This window comes from Ascaphus truei, chromosome 5 (assembly GCF_040206685.1).
Source record: "Ascaphus truei isolate aAscTru1 chromosome 5, aAscTru1.hap1, whole genome shotgun sequence".
Classification (NCBI taxonomy): domain Eukaryota; kingdom Metazoa; phylum Chordata; class Amphibia; order Anura; family Ascaphidae; genus Ascaphus; species Ascaphus truei.
In genome coordinates this window covers 88,725,314-88,740,972 of record NC_134487.1, presented here as the reverse complement: position 1 = coordinate 88,740,972, position 15,659 = coordinate 88,725,314, and the positions used below count along the sequence as shown (strand labels likewise).

At 41.9% G+C, this 15,659-nt stretch overlaps 1 protein-coding gene across 2 annotated transcripts in view; it reads left to right on the top strand.

Annotated features, from left to right (window-relative positions):
* The window catches only part of SYT1 (synaptotagmin 1), a 905,119-nt gene that overhangs the window by 459,290 nt on the left and 430,170 nt on the right, over nucleotides 1–15,659 (top strand). For both annotated transcript variants that reach the window (XM_075600187.1, XM_075600188.1), the window contains exon 5: nucleotides 2,866–2,955. The gene's annotated coding sequence lies outside the window, so the exon portion shown is untranslated. The remainder of the gene's footprint in view (nucleotides 1–2,865; nucleotides 2,956–15,659) is intronic.

Sequence of the window (15,659 nt, the reverse complement as noted above, 5' to 3'; positions counted from 1 at the left end):
GGTGTCTCACTGTTGAACACCCTTGCTTATCCTTAACTGGCACGTGTCTTCATGTAATCTAATAGTTGATGTGGCATTATCATAAATGTTCCTTATAATATCAATGTACCTGTCTTTAACACTGTATTCTAAATGCATTTCAAATGGTTGAGGTGTACTGTAGAATGAATTACATGTTTTTTTGTAATCTATGAATCCAAATTTGAGTGGTAGATTGTATTCATAACTTTGTTAAATCCCCTCAACTTGGATCTGGTCTATTATGTTTATGTATACATTGTGAAACCTGCTTGTTTATATGCCGGTTAAAATCCAGGGTCTGGTGCAGCTTATTAATGAATGCCTTTGTGAAAGTCCTTTAAATTAATTGGAAGTTGACTGATTAGTCTGTGGATCTTCAGGTCTTTGTCTCCTTTCGTATGGATGAGGATAACTTTGGTATTGCTCCATTGTTCTGTAATTTTCCTGTTCTTCAAGCAGTATGTAAAGAGTTTTGTGAAAAATAAAAGGAAGGGGGGGGGGGGGGGAGTGGGGAATGGACTGGGCGCTTCCAAAGGTGAAATGTGAAAAACAGTGTCTAGAGATAAAATAAACCACAAAATGTGAATACACTTATAAAATTCCTTCACCAACCAGTGGTATAAAATAATTGTACAAAGTGTTAAATGCTGCTCGACTTCCTCAGAAAGGACTGTTCCAGGTCCCAGGATGTAAGATTTCTTTGCTCGTGGGGGAGGAGCGCAGGTGTGCGCAATGGTATATGTAAATAAAAAATAAAGCAAATATAGTGCAGATTGTGGATACTGGTATATATCACTCTGTTAGCTATAAATAATAGCACTCACAAAACTTATCGTAATCTTAAGCGTGTCAGAGATTCTTCTCTCTCTGACTGGAGCCCTTGTGATGAATAAGTATCAGGATATCCCTCAGTAGGTAAGTATGGTAGACATGGAAAAGAAAAGGCCACAATAGTGCATACTATTTGACCAGATATATTCAATAAGAAGTGTCAAGAGCAATTAAACTTACATGTTCCAATAAGTAACAGGCATTGGAGAGAACCGCCGAAAGCAGAAGGACCCCGTCGGTACACAGCTTCGTAGTCTCTCACTCGCGTCTCACAATAGATTTCCACGTACGTCACTTCCGTGGTCACGTCATAGGTGAGGGCGGAAGCGCAGTCTGCCTCTGGAGTCAGCCCCGATATTGCCAGTCCTTCAGCTCTCCGGTTCTCCAGCAACGCTAACTCTACGTGTTTCGCTGGTAGAAATCTATTGTGAGACGTGAGTGAGACGCTACAAAGCTGTGTGCCGACGGGGTCCTTCTGCATTCGGCGGTTCTCTCCAATGCCTGTTACTTATTGGAACATGTGAGTTTAATTGCTCTTGACACTTCTTATTGAATATATCTGGTCAAATAGTATGCACTATTGTGGCTATTACTTTTCCATGTCTACCATACTTACCTACTGAGGGATATCCTGATACTTATTCATCACAAGGGCTCCAGTCAGAGAGAGAAGAATCTCTGACACGCTTAAGATTACAATAAGTTTTGTGAGTGCTATTATTTATAGCTAACAGAGTGATATATACCAGTATCCACAATCTGCACTATATTTGCTATATTTTGTAAAGAGTTTTGCAAGAATTTTCTCTAGAGATGTAGCCAGACTTACTATTCGGGGTGCCGCAAAACAGTAAGTGTAAATCCCTGGCATTTATTTACAATTTGCAGCCCCCGTATAGCTATCATAGGCGAAGATATTCAGTGTGCCACCTGCTGTATTCACATACTGTACTGCAATAGCATGAATAACTCCACAAATAATTATGGTGCTCACGCATCTGTAATCATGCACACTGCCACGGTCACGTGGACAATAAGTCTTGCTACATCTACACTTCTTCCCTAAGCTTTCAAGATTTCAGTTGTAATTCCATCTTCCGCCAGGCCTTCCCATTCTTCATAGATATTATCTTATACTATCTTTGGTAGTTTATTTTTCCGCTTTTGCTTGAATCTGTCCTTTGTTTTCTGTGTTCATGTACAGTTACTTATAAAAGTCCTACATTCTCTTTATACGTCATGTGTTTCTATTACCTCTAGCTAGGCTATAGTCAGTTTCATTTGTATTGTGCCAACATATTTCGTAGAGTAGTTCAATGTGAGAGGGAGGACAATTAAATTGTACACTGTTTGAAAACGAGTACATACTGTATATGTTAAAAGAAACTGAGACAATAGGAAAGATGTCCCTGCCCCATGGAATTTACAATCTAGGAGTGGAGTGAAGACTAAAGGAATAGTGTGTCTGAGTTTCTTAGCAAGGGTCTGGCTATCAACATCAGGACTCAGGAATATCCGGATCAAGTATAAAAGTAAAAGAAAGGTGTCAGGAGATTGTTGGATAGGTCTTTTTGAAATAGTGTGTCTTCAAAAAAAAAAATGATATACTGATGTAGTAAACCTAACGGTCTTCTGTGCCACCACCATGCACAATCATGCATTCGCAGCACCGGAGGAATAATGCTGCGGTGGGTCCCATTCAGAAGCATGGACCCTCCACAGATCCTTCCAGTCAGATACTGTTTGTCCACGGACCCGAAGACAGCAAGTCTAGCTACATCTGTATGTGTACAGTATGGTAGGGGAGAGTCTGATTGTGTGTGGTAGTCCTATAATTGATTTTGTATACATTTGAGAGAGATTCATCATAGGCCAAAAACATTGGTTGAAATCAATTAAACATTTTCGCCTCCATTGACTAGTACCTAATTTACATGTTTTTGATTTGTGTGCACTTACAGTAATTGACTAATTTTTACATTACATATAATGCCATTTTTTTTTAATTTACAGAACTTTAGTTGGTTGAGCTGTGACGGGGAAGAGCAGTAACAAAACACTTAGGAAACCAGCAAGAATTTCTAACACGATCATTGTTAAAAGGTAAGAAACAGATTTTTCTTAATATTACTTGGCCAACATGGTTAAAAATAGTTTTAAATAAAGGTATTGTTGTTTAATCATTAGTTATATCTAGATAAACTCAATGTACAGTCTTAATTTTTGTGTTCCTCTACATTGTACATGTAAACAGAACCAAAGTACGGTAGAATTGATACCCTTAATTAACTAGTAGATAAAGAGTAGAAGCTTTTAGGACCACAAAGGTAAATACTTGAGACACATTCTTGCCAACCTTCATTATCCTCAAAGCTTGCACTCTTTTAGCCACCAATTAGCTAATAAATATATCCCTTGTATCTTACCTTTCTTCTGTCTATTCTACAGGCTAACATAGTACCATCCTCTAGAGCAGGTGTGTGCAAACTGGGAGGCGCGCCCGCAAGATTGTTTTAGGGGGAAGAGGTGCCGGTGTTTACAAATGCCCTGCGCTCTTCCCCACAACATTTAAATGAAATGCCGGGGGAGGCGCAAGGCCTCTGTAACTCTCTCTTACCTGTTCTCTGCCAGCTCTTTGGCGACGCATCGCCATGACAACGTGGCGTCAAATCAGGGCAGAGGGTCAAATTGCAATGCGTTGCCATGGCAATGCGATGTCACATGGCATTGTGATGTCCTATGATGCCACCGATGCAAGAGAGCCGGTAAGGAGGGGGGCGCAGGCAAGTTCGGAGAGCAGACAGGGGGGGCGAAAAACAGAAAAGATTGTGCACCTCTGCTCTATATTAAAAGTAGTGATCTATCTACTGTTTCCTTTGAAAGTATAAATGTAATGTATGTATGTACAGTATGCCTTTATATAGTACCCACAGTGTGCTCAGTGCTTCACAAAAGTGACAATACAGTACAGGGAATTAAAATACAATAAGTTAATATAGTTGTAATTATTTTTTGGTTGTGTTTAATTATAACTTAACTTCATCAACTATTCAAAATTATAGAGAAGAGTAGTTTTAACTAAGTACAATAAAAAAAAATGAAAGTTAAGATGGCCCAGATATTGTACAATGTTAGATTAATGTAAGGTAAATTAATTGATTCTCTAAATTACTGATGTAGCAGCCGTTATTGCACTCAGAACCCTCACCATCAGCCCTGCCTCCATTTACCTACTCATGGATTCTCACGCTGGTGCATTGTATGTACCTGTGCAAACTTCCGTTGGAGTAATAACATCTGCTACCGCACATCTGTATATTTAAATTCATGTGCAGTACATTGTGAGAATGCACTGCACTGTCTACCATGGAGAAGCAGTTCATGTTTAATGAGAATGTTTTTTTTTTTAACTCTCCTTCGAAATGAGCATGTTACATCCAAATACTCCTATTTGCAAAATTTGATTTACAGTAATCCCATCACACAGGCTCTCCCAGTTTCCGGTATTATCTGATACCTACCACTGTTAAGTATCAATACATTAATATAACACATAACATAATGATCCATAACTTGGTTTAAAAAAAAAAAAAACTGTATGCCAAATAACCAGTTGCAATATCATGGATCTTAACAAAATGCATACGCAAGGCACAATTATCACAAGTACTGTCACGAACGGCACAACTGTGAATATAGGATTTATATATGTGACAAGGGTTAACACCCACAGCTAACTCGCTGATGCGCCTTTCACCTATGCAAGGTACGTCAAATGAGTAATATATACCCTCAATCCGTCACAATATATACCTTAACACCGCTTCCATCACCACCAAAGGGGTTATTAAAATGTACTTAGAGCTTTTGGCTAGTATTTACTATGAAACCGATGCACTTAACATATAAAAATCTGATGTAGCAAAATGTGTCTGAAAATGTAAATTACGCTCTATACAAAGCGTGCAACAGTTCATTCAGAGCCCCAAGTCATTACTTATTAAAGTTTAGATTTAATATATAAAAAATATAGTGCTTAGTTTACAGAAAGATTACTGTATTTGCTGTATTATAGGGCAATTCTGTTGGTGTCCCCCTCGATTCCAGTGTTTGCTGACTGCAAAAATATGTACTGTAATATGCCTGCAGCTACGTGGCTGCCTTAGTGGCTGCTGCGTGGCTGTGTGTACTGTAATATGCCAGCTGCTGCGTGGCTGTAATATGCCGGCTGCTGCGTGGCTGCCTGCTGCGTGGCTGCGTGGCTGCGTGGCTGCCTGCGTGACTGCCTTATTATATAATTATAATATTTATGTTGCATAATGGGGCTCAAAAAGGAATACCTGTTCGATTTATAACTTTTCAAATGTGTTTGTACTGTATATCTTGGATTATGGCAAGTTCTGTTATCTATTGGTTTTTATCAAGAGTTCGTCTATACTTCGGTACCTTTCCTAAATTACATTTTTGGTTTGACAACATAATTGACTTCTTTCTAACAAACATTTATGTGGTTGTGTTTTGGGGGTGGTTTTGAGTCCATTAGGCCTTGAATGAACACAACGAATTCTGTATTAATCTGTGCAGGCTTTATTTTGTGGCAGATCTCCGGGGAATTTAGTTCTTGCATCAACAAGAAATTCTATCTGGGGATTACAAAAGGATTATGAGTAGTTGTGGAATAACTGGGAGTGGTGAATATATACTTTTTCTTAATTTGAAGTGGAGATATTATTGTAGGGTTGATATAAATACATTTTCTTTGCATGGGATTTCGGCACCTTTCTCAACTACTGTCGTTTCTTTTTCCGTACTATTGTCCAAGTAATGATATCAAAATTATTATTATTCATTTATTAAATACAACCTGGTATTACATTTAACTATATATCAACAATTTATAAAGTGGCTGCTATATTTCTGATGCACATAACCTATTTCTGAATATCAAATGTGTGAGTCTTACAATAACACAACAAAATACTGTAAGCTACAAATAGTTGTTCATGACATATGGTATTTGTATGCTAGCCAGCTGTGCTGTAGCATAAAATGTGTTTAATTAATTACAGATATACCTGACATAAATATTTAGGTAAAAATCATTTTTTGTTGGCCATTTCAGAGTGACAAAATGAAATATTCCAATGATAAAGCACAGATACTTTTTGAGTTATAGTATCATGTACTGTATACCCTTATGTTTATATTCAAATGTCTTGGGCTTAAGGCAGTATTTAAATAATAATATATATATAGAAGACAAACGCATTTTGAGCTGACAATTAGGATCTACTGTATTTATCATGGCAGTTCAAGACATTTTTGACAGATTCCAGAATATTTCTTTAAAATTGTCGTATATAAAGCATTGTAGGGTCGATATAAATACATTCTGGTGACTGTTTACCATTTGATTTTATCTGTGTTGGTGTTACAGTAGGTTGTATTTGGAAGTAGGAGGGTAAAAAAGAAAAATAGTGTGGCGGCAATGTGATTGCTGTGGCGGCAATCACACAAAACACTTATCTGTCAACGTTTTTTCACACGGATTATTAAAACGAGTATGTCCTTTGACCCTTCCTCCCACCCTTATGTCAGAGATGGAAGCGTTAATACATGCAATTCTGTATGAGTGCTGGTTTTATTGGACCAATGATACAAAATAACTTAAATATAAAATGATGGCACTTGGCAAATTGCCAACTAGCACTGATGATGATGAAGATAATAGTGGTGGTGGTGGTAGTGGCAGACACTAGTGGATGCTGATGGAGGAGATATGCCATGGGTTGGATGGCACTGGTGGCATCTTAATTAAACAGCTCAGCACACAGTCAGCCAGTAGGTAAATTGTCATTTCATTTTGAATCAACTTTGTAAAAAACAATATTTCTACATATTCTGATATTTAATCTTCTTCCTCCTCAGAAGCTGGTGACATGAATGCTGGCATAACATTGTCTTGGTAAATAATATGGTTTTGCATGAATTCCTTAGGAATATGACTCTGACCCTTCGCTCATAAGCAGTGCTGTTGGTGCCCTTGCATACGCAGAGATACATTTAGATACAATTGTGTCCCTCTCACTCACATTAACAACAAATTTACTTACTCTAGTATGGATGATTAATCTCTCGAATTCACTTCGATAGGATATGAAGTTTTTTCTGGACAACATTTTCTACCTTGATGCTCTGTTTTCCCATCACAACAACACCACCACTACTTTCAGTGGGGGAGAAGGGAGATGCTAGTCATTTTTGATACAATTGCCAAGATTGCATAAGGGATCTTGACTTTGAACCTGATAAAATCTCTGTCATGGGAGACCAGAACAATTTACACAGGATTGCAAGTACCAGACAGAATAAAGGAGTTAAATAAAAGGGGTTTATTTTGTCCAGAGCCAACAGGAGCAACACAATGCACAGATTTCAGGTTTACACTCACCAAAATATTGGTTATGGGAGAATTCTAGCTCGCTTGGTGCTGGGTGCCACTTCGGTTAGCTCACCAAGGATGTCTTCCACACAGCGATAGTCTCTGGGTACCTTTGCACCGTAAGGATGCTAGCTGTCTTCTAGCCAGTTCAAAATTCCTGCTCGTCTCTGAAACTGAGCCTTGTTTTGAATTTGTGTGTCTCCGGCAAAACCTCGGGGGAGCTCACCAACTGACTCTGGAACTTTGGTCGGCATGGGGGTTACATAGTCTCCCAGTCTCCATCCAAAACCATGGAAGACTGGATGTTGATAAAGCGAGGTTAGCCTTGTGAAATACGTAAGAGTGTGTTTATGTTGCGTCCTTTGCCAATAAAGCCTTTGTAGTGATTCCAGTGGTCCCGGTCTGTTACCTTTTCATCGGGCAGATGCTCCGCCTCATCCTCTCTTGTATCCTGTGACCCATATCGGTGGGAGCACGCTGAAGCTGCCAGTCGTCCACCCACAACATAACAGTGAGTTTTCCTATAAGGATTTATTTTGGCTGCTCAATTTACACATACCTCGTGTTAGAGGTTTTCGGTGATGCCATACCACTGTGAAGTTTGAGTGTCGGCGGGGGACATCACGAACTGACAGCTGTGCTGATTGTGGATTTATTTGTATAGCTGTACACAGCTTTCATTTTGCTGGTATTTTTTGAGTTGCGCCACTAGGGGGCGTGGGGCTCCTTTTCTCTCTGGAAGACTGGATGTCGACCAGAACACATATGCTTTGCATCAGCCAATCACTGAGTGAGGGCTTGCCGATGATGGAGCAATCTGGGCCGTGGGCGGGGAGAGTGCTTTTTAGGGGAGTGGGAAATTTAAACCAACCAATGGGAATCCTACTGATGGGCTAAGACCCAGTAACAGTTCCCACTGCTGGCCCGATTCCTCCTGCAGAGATAGGTACCTCAGACAATGGCTCTGCTTTTGGAACGACTGTTCCCCTGGCCTGAGTAAACACCACTCCCCACTCCCCCAGTGTACCAAGCACTTCACCCAACCCCCATATACCTAGCAGACCCCATCTCCTTTGTGTGCAGGCTGGCTAAGTGAAATACCAGCCCAGCACACAAAAGAGTCTTACAATAACATTACAGATTGAATTATACATGGGGAATAAACAGTTTCAGGGGAAAGTATAATATACTACAGGTTGACCATTTTAGCCACATTAAGATGTATGTAAATGTTTATTTATTTAAATTTCACACACAGATGTAAACGAAAACACACAGAAAGGTTCCCTCATGAATGCACTCAGATGGAAATCATGAGGTAAGTGAAGTATAATTAAAATCAATTTAATAAATAATACATAATAAAAATAAGTTTGTATAGAGGGGTGTGGTAAGAAGGTCCAAGACCACCCCCTATTGACAGACCAAAAGAAGCTTCCACATAAAGTAAATAGGGAAAGAGACCTCTTCCACATAAAGTAAATAGGAAAAGACCTAGAGTATCACTATAAATGGCCAAATGGTTAATAGGCTACGATATTAATTCCAACAGAAAAAAGTGCCTTTATGCAGTGAAGCGGCACTATTAACTAAAAACTGGCAGTATAATGAAGTAATATCTACCAGTACTAAATCTGTAGGAGTATAATCAAATAGCGTAAAAGTAGTTACCAAAAGATGACCAATAGTAGGTACATAAATAATGTCATATAATGGTAAACGAGTAGCGGCGTGTAGTCACAGCACAAGCGCACTATGATACATAATAATAACCTACTTGCATATTGTTATCCAAATCCATAAATGAGGACACTATAGCAAAGACATACGACCCTAAATAGGGCTAGCATAAAATATACATATATAAAGCCCTGATGCGCGGTTCAATGACCGTATCCAGTTATAGCCTCTTAGGCTAAGGCCCCGGTCTCTCCGCTGTAACGCGCGCCCGCGTTTTTGGCGGCGCGTTCAGCCGATTCCCCGGTCTGCAGCTCACTGCAGGAGGATAGACCGGGGGGGGCGTGGCGGAGGAGTGACGGGGGCACGGCCATGACGTCACCCGGCAGGTTCGCCCTCATTGGCTGAACCGCCGGGGGGCGTGCCTAATCGCTCGACGCGAGTTCTGCTCTCAATTCTATTGAGAGCAGGAATAGCTCTCGCGCAAGCGCTGTGGCCCCCCTCGCAGCGGGCCCGGCGCCATTGCGGGGAGGGCTCTCGTGCGCGGGCGGACGCTGTAGTAGGCAGCGGGGGCAAGGCTTTAAACCTTGGATATCAAAAACATTTGCAAATGTATGAGAAGCAAATGTGCATAAGGTAATTAGGATTGTCACAAATCATCACACAAAAATACAATGTGGAATGGATATCATAATAGTGTCCTTAAAATAAAGTCAAACCCTGATTGAGTGTGACAAGCAAGGCGTAGAAATACATGCTGATAAGGTATGAGTGCTACAATATAATAGCGCTCATTTTAGGTATGAGAGAAATACAGACAGCAGAGATCATACTTGCTGTCAAATACCAATGTGACACGGAGTTGCAATGCTCCTGAACAAGCCCCATCAAGTGCATAGTAACATTGTATAGGGAAGGCTAAGCAACAATGTACTTAGCTTGTTGCTGTTGGCAGGAGCTCTTGTATGTTGCCCATAGAAGAAACACGGGCAGGAGTTCCAACCGCAGTATGGCTAGCGCGTGTCTCTGTGTACCGAGCGTTGAGGAGTGACGTCACGTCATGAAATCACCTGACGTACGTTTCGTGCTAGAGCGCGCTTTTTCAAAGGTGTGGGCATGCTGATAGCATACACCAGGGCTGCACAACATACGGCCTGCGGGCCGCCTGCGGCCCGTCTGGCCTCTCTGTGCGGCCCGGCCCGTGATGACTCTGGCCGGGCACCAGTTAATTAAATAAATTTAAAAAATAAAAATAGTTTTAAAAAAATGCGGCGATTCATCTCTCCTCCCAGCCCCCTCCCTCCCTCTCCCTCCCAGCCCCCTCCCTCCAGCCCCCTCCCTCTCCCTCCCAGCCCCCTCCCTCTCCCTCCCAGCCCCCAGGTTTTGCGGTGCGCGGGGGCAGCAGCAGCCGTGTGTTTTATTTTTTTCAATAGCAGGCTGCTGCCGGGGAGGTCAGAGCATGCAGGGGGCGGGGCTTAGTACCGGGGAGAGGATGTGCTGAGCTGATCTAAGAGAGAGGTGAGAGGTGAGAGGTGAGAGGTGAGAGGTGAGAGGTGAGAGGTGAGAGGTGTGTGTGTGTGTGTGTGTGTGTGTGTGTGTGTGTGTGTGTGTGTGTGTGTGTGTGTGTGTGTGTGTGAGAGAAAAATGGGCTGGTGGGGGGTGGGTGTGAAAAACGGGCTGGTGGGGGGGTGGGCTGCTGACAAGTGAGGGGGGGTGGGCTGCTGACAAGTGAGGGGGGGCTGGGCTGCTGACAAGTGAGGGGGGGCTGGGCTGCGGACAAGTGAGGGGGGGCTGGGCTACTGACATGTGAGGGGCAGTGGGGGGAGAGAGTGATGTGAGGTGCAGGGGGGGAGAGAGTGATGTGAGGTGCAGGGGGGAGAGAGTGATGTGAGGTGCAGGGGGGGAGAGAGTGATGTGAGGTGCAGGGGGGGGGAGAGAGAGTGATGTGAGGTGCAGGGGGGGAGAGAGAGTGATGTGAGGTGCAGGGGGGGAGAGAGTGATGTGAGGTGCAGGGGGGGGAGATACTGATGTGAGTTGCAGGTGGAGGGTGAGAGTGATGTGAGTTGCAGGGTTAGGATGTGATGTGAGTTGCAGGGGGGGGATACTGATGTGTGTTGCAGGCGGAGGGTGAGAGTGATGTGAGTTGCAGGGGGAGGGTGTGATATGAGTTGCAGGGGGGGAGATACTGATGTGAGTTGCAGGGGGAGGGTGAGAGTGATGTGAGTTGCAGGGGGAGGGTGTGATGTAAGTTTCAGGGGGGGGAGAGAGTGTCATATTGAGGGGAGGGAGAAAGAGTGTCACATTGAGGGGAGGGGGAGAGTGTCACATTGAGGGGAGGGGGAGAGTGTCACATTGAGGGGAGGGGGAGAGTCATATTGAGGGGAGGGGGAGAGTCATATTAAGGGGAGGGGGAGAGAGTGTCATATTGAGGGAAGAGAGACATGGGGGGGATGCTGACTTGTGGGGGGGATGCTGACATGGAATGGGCTGGGGGGATGTGGAAGGGGGTATTGTATGTTTGATGTGGAGGGGGGTATTGTGTGTTTGATGTGGAGGGGGGTATTGTGTGTTTGATATGGAGGGGGGTATTGTGTGGGTGAGGGGGAGAGATGGGGGTATGAGAGATAGATGGGGAGTATCGTAAAGATTGATAGTGAGGGGTTCTGGGGGAGATATGAGGATGATGATGATGAGGAGAGATGATAATGATAATGATGATTTAACCTGTGCGGCCCACATTTTTTTTCCTTGGAGCAGTTCGGCCCTTCTCGCTTTACGAGTTGGGCAGGCCTGGCATACACAATTTATAGCTGATGGTTGTCATGGCAGCTAAAAGGTAAATTAACCCCTAGGTTGCCGCTGGTAACCCTGTCACATGAGCAAATGCTGACAGAGTATGTTTAAAGTATTGAATAATAGCAGAAAGGCAACGTGATAAATGACCACTACAATGCATATCTGCATAGAGTTTGTCAAGTGATAGGATATAGACAGACTGAGAAGCAGTAAATGTATATGAACCCTTAGTAATATAAAGAAGCTTATTGAATCTCTGCAAGGAAATTAAGTGCATACCACAGCAGTATAATAATTCTCATAGAGGGAGAGTTTATATATAGACATAGGAGCACCATCAAGGCTCTAGAAAAATCACAGTAGACATAAAATTGTGCACACTGAGTGTGAATGTCAATACAGAATTATAAATGTAACCATCAAGATGCATATGGACCTAAAGTTAGAGTGTAAAGAGGCCCTGGGACTATGCATATTATAGGACAGAGCCATTTGGCTCAGATAGAGGGTATAGGAATGACATGGCCGTTAATACATTCCCTTCTCTCCCATTCCCCTTGTTTTTCACACACAGCTGTACTTAGCACTTTACAAAAGAGACAATACAGTATAAGGAATTATAGTACAATAAAGTGCAACAAATAAGATCAGACAATAGGAAAGTAAAACCCTGCCAGGAGAGCTTACAATCTTAAATGGTATGATGGGAAATTTACAGAGACAGCAGGTGAGGGAATAAGTGCTTTAGATGGCAGTCATTGGTAGTGCTGTGGGTGTGTGATATATGCCATGTGTCTTGGTTATTGGAATGCTTCATTTAAGAGGTGAGTTTTATGGTTTGTATAAGAAGGGGGAAGAGAAGGTGCTTGACTGAGCGTGAGGGTGTTCCACAGGTAAGGGGCAGTGAGGAAAAAAGGTTTAAGGCGAGAGAGAACAGGTGAAAGGGGTGGAAAGGAGACCATTATGTGTAGAGTGTAGGAGATGAGCAGGAGCATAATGAGAGATCAAAGTTGATATATAGGGAGGAACAGATGAGAAGAGAGCCTTGAAGGGAAGGAGGCCATTTTAGCCTGTAACTTAGGCATCCATATTGACATACTGTAGGGGCAACTGGCGGGCTTAACCTTTAATGTGCTTGCCTGGCTGCCCAATCTCCCTTTCAGTTTTATTTAATTTAGGACTAGAAGGCTGCTGATTACTTAGCAGTAGCATTTTTCTTTGCAGTCCCACTTTATGGTAGTGTCTCTGGCAGGACAGGATTGCTATAATCACGATGACCTCCACCTTCCCAACACGCCTCAACTAGACTTTGTTTTATTTCTATAGTCTACTATGTGTTTATCTATATTAACACTCACAGTGGCCCATCCCAACAATACAAAGCAAATGGTGTGTGCCCTACTGTATTTACAGTCTCTGCAGAAAGAGAAATTAGAGCAACATTGAAGAGAAATTCTGACATTTGTAATGCACTTTGACATTTAATGTTTGCACATTTGTTAGCAAAATTTCCATTAGCAAAATTTTTTCAAAAATTCGCATATTTTCAATAACTTTGGCAATAAATTTGCACATTTTTAATGGCAATTTTGTTTTTACGAAGAAAACCTTTTTCATCCTACATCTCCCAGTTACCTTTCACCTATTTTGCTCAGTGTGCTTCAGCTTTCAATACGTTGTCTGCGTTTTCAGAAAAATTACAATCTACAAGATATGCATCTTAAACTCTGAGGTTCTACAATGATTCTGCAATGATACTGGGTCTGCAATGAAACTAATATATATGCAAACACAACAGAGAACTTTATCCTATGATTTTGATCTAGGACAGTAAATTCCCAGACAACAATATCCTCTTGAAGATTTAATTAAGTTGTCAGTAGAGTTGTGCAACACCATATATCCTTTCTGGTAAACATCTTTCCTACATGTAACAAAATGTTACAAATTATTCTGTGAAAAGTTAGCATTGATAAAATCCATGTCTTTGTTACTGTAAACTTAAATCATATTTAATGATTATTTTGTTTTGTTTGTTGAAATCAAAACAGTAGTTCATTTGAAAACATTACAAGGGAAATTATTATCTTATACAAAACATGGCTTTATCCAGACTAAAATAAGGAGATATGAGATTCAGTGTCACATGGAAGATTTATCTCCATACACAGTAGGAAAGATAAAGCACTGTGATTAGATCAGCGTGGTAGGGGAGGTTTTAGCACTGCCCGTAATGGCAAAGATAGAAACTTTATTTTACCTAAAGTATTTAAAGAGGGCTGAGGTTTAACAGAGTCAAACTATTTTCAAAAAGTTCTGAAAAGATTGAAAACAAAGTCCGTCCCTCCCCCTCAGTACACTCCAGCCCTGTTTTCCACTGAATACAAGGCCCTACCTTCTCCCTGCTCTATGCCTCATGCATCCTCCCCTCTCTTACTCTGCTATTAAATTCCTACTCACCCAGTCTTGCTCACCCTTTAATGTCCCATCACCCTCTCTTACTCGCCTCTTTCATGCCCCATATCCTTGTCCCCTGACATACCCCCTCTCCTTCTATTTCTTCACTCACATTCTCCCTATTCCTCTCTTGCTTCCCCCTCTCATACCCACCCCTTCTCTCAGACTTGCTTTTCACCTGTAGGGGACCTGGAACATCCCCTGCCTCCTCTGCACCTTCCCAGAGTGCTCAGTCAGCATTTGCTGTTTAAAAATCGAGGAGACTGAACCCACCCAGATCCAGATGCTGGCTTAAATGCTGTTAGTACTGTTAGCACCTGTGGTGCACACTAACTGAACTGTCCGTCACTGGTAAACTGAGCTCAGCTTTACCTGTCAGCCAGACTATAACTCTCAGTCCCAGTACATAGGTTATATTGGTATATGCTTGCTTGCAACTATCAGGTGGTACTACTGGTTACTAATGTTAGGGTTGATACTTTTGAGATGGTCCTTGTACATTTTAGAGACACTATTCATACATTTATTCACTGAATCCTAGTCAGTGTAGGTTTTACTTTCTTTTCTTTTGGTGGCCTGGGAGAGCCTGAAAGCTCAGTCAGCACAGGCCACATATGATAATAGCACTGTTCACTTAAACCAGCACCTGGATCTAATAATCAAAAGTATAATTACTTTTATTCTGGGGAAAATTTATTTATGCAGTAGATAGCAAATGGTGCCTAGGGAGGTCTCCCAGCAATGTTGGAATCTCATGGACATCAAGCATAGCATTGGGCTTCTCTGTTGCTTGTTGTATACATTTGTCACACTCAATAGCTCTCCTTTTTAACACTTATACACATATATATTTTGTGGGGGCTCAGGGGTTCCCAAAAAGAGCTGGCTGGGGTTCTGTGTGTTGTTTGTAATCTCATGGACATTCCAGGAAAGTTGGCAAGTATGTTATATAATCAGGGATGAAAAATTACTTGAACCGTAAGAGTTGAAAATTGCAGGGATATTTGGAAGTGATGGACCATAGCTGCTCAGAAATTCTTGAGAAGCCAAGCAATCAATCACCGTCCTGCTTCCTGTATTGTGGGAGCACAGCTTAAACGTTTTGTTTTTGGAATTTAAAGTTCTGGTAGGTTCTGATTTCAATACCCAGAATATGCAGCACTTGTGGTACTGGAGATATTCTGCCATGGGTGTACATCAGGTCATGTCGGCCAGGTACAGTAAACTTCAGAAAAAGAACTACAATGGCACTCCAAGATCGTAATGCAAAAAAAAGTACCACGTTCTGAAGTTTACAAGTTGTCCTGGCTGACTTGACCTCATGTGCACCTGTGGCAGAATATCTACAGTACCACAAGTGCATCTTATTCTGGATATTGGAATCAGAACCTAAATTCCAAAATCAAAACATTCAAGATTTTACATATACACATTG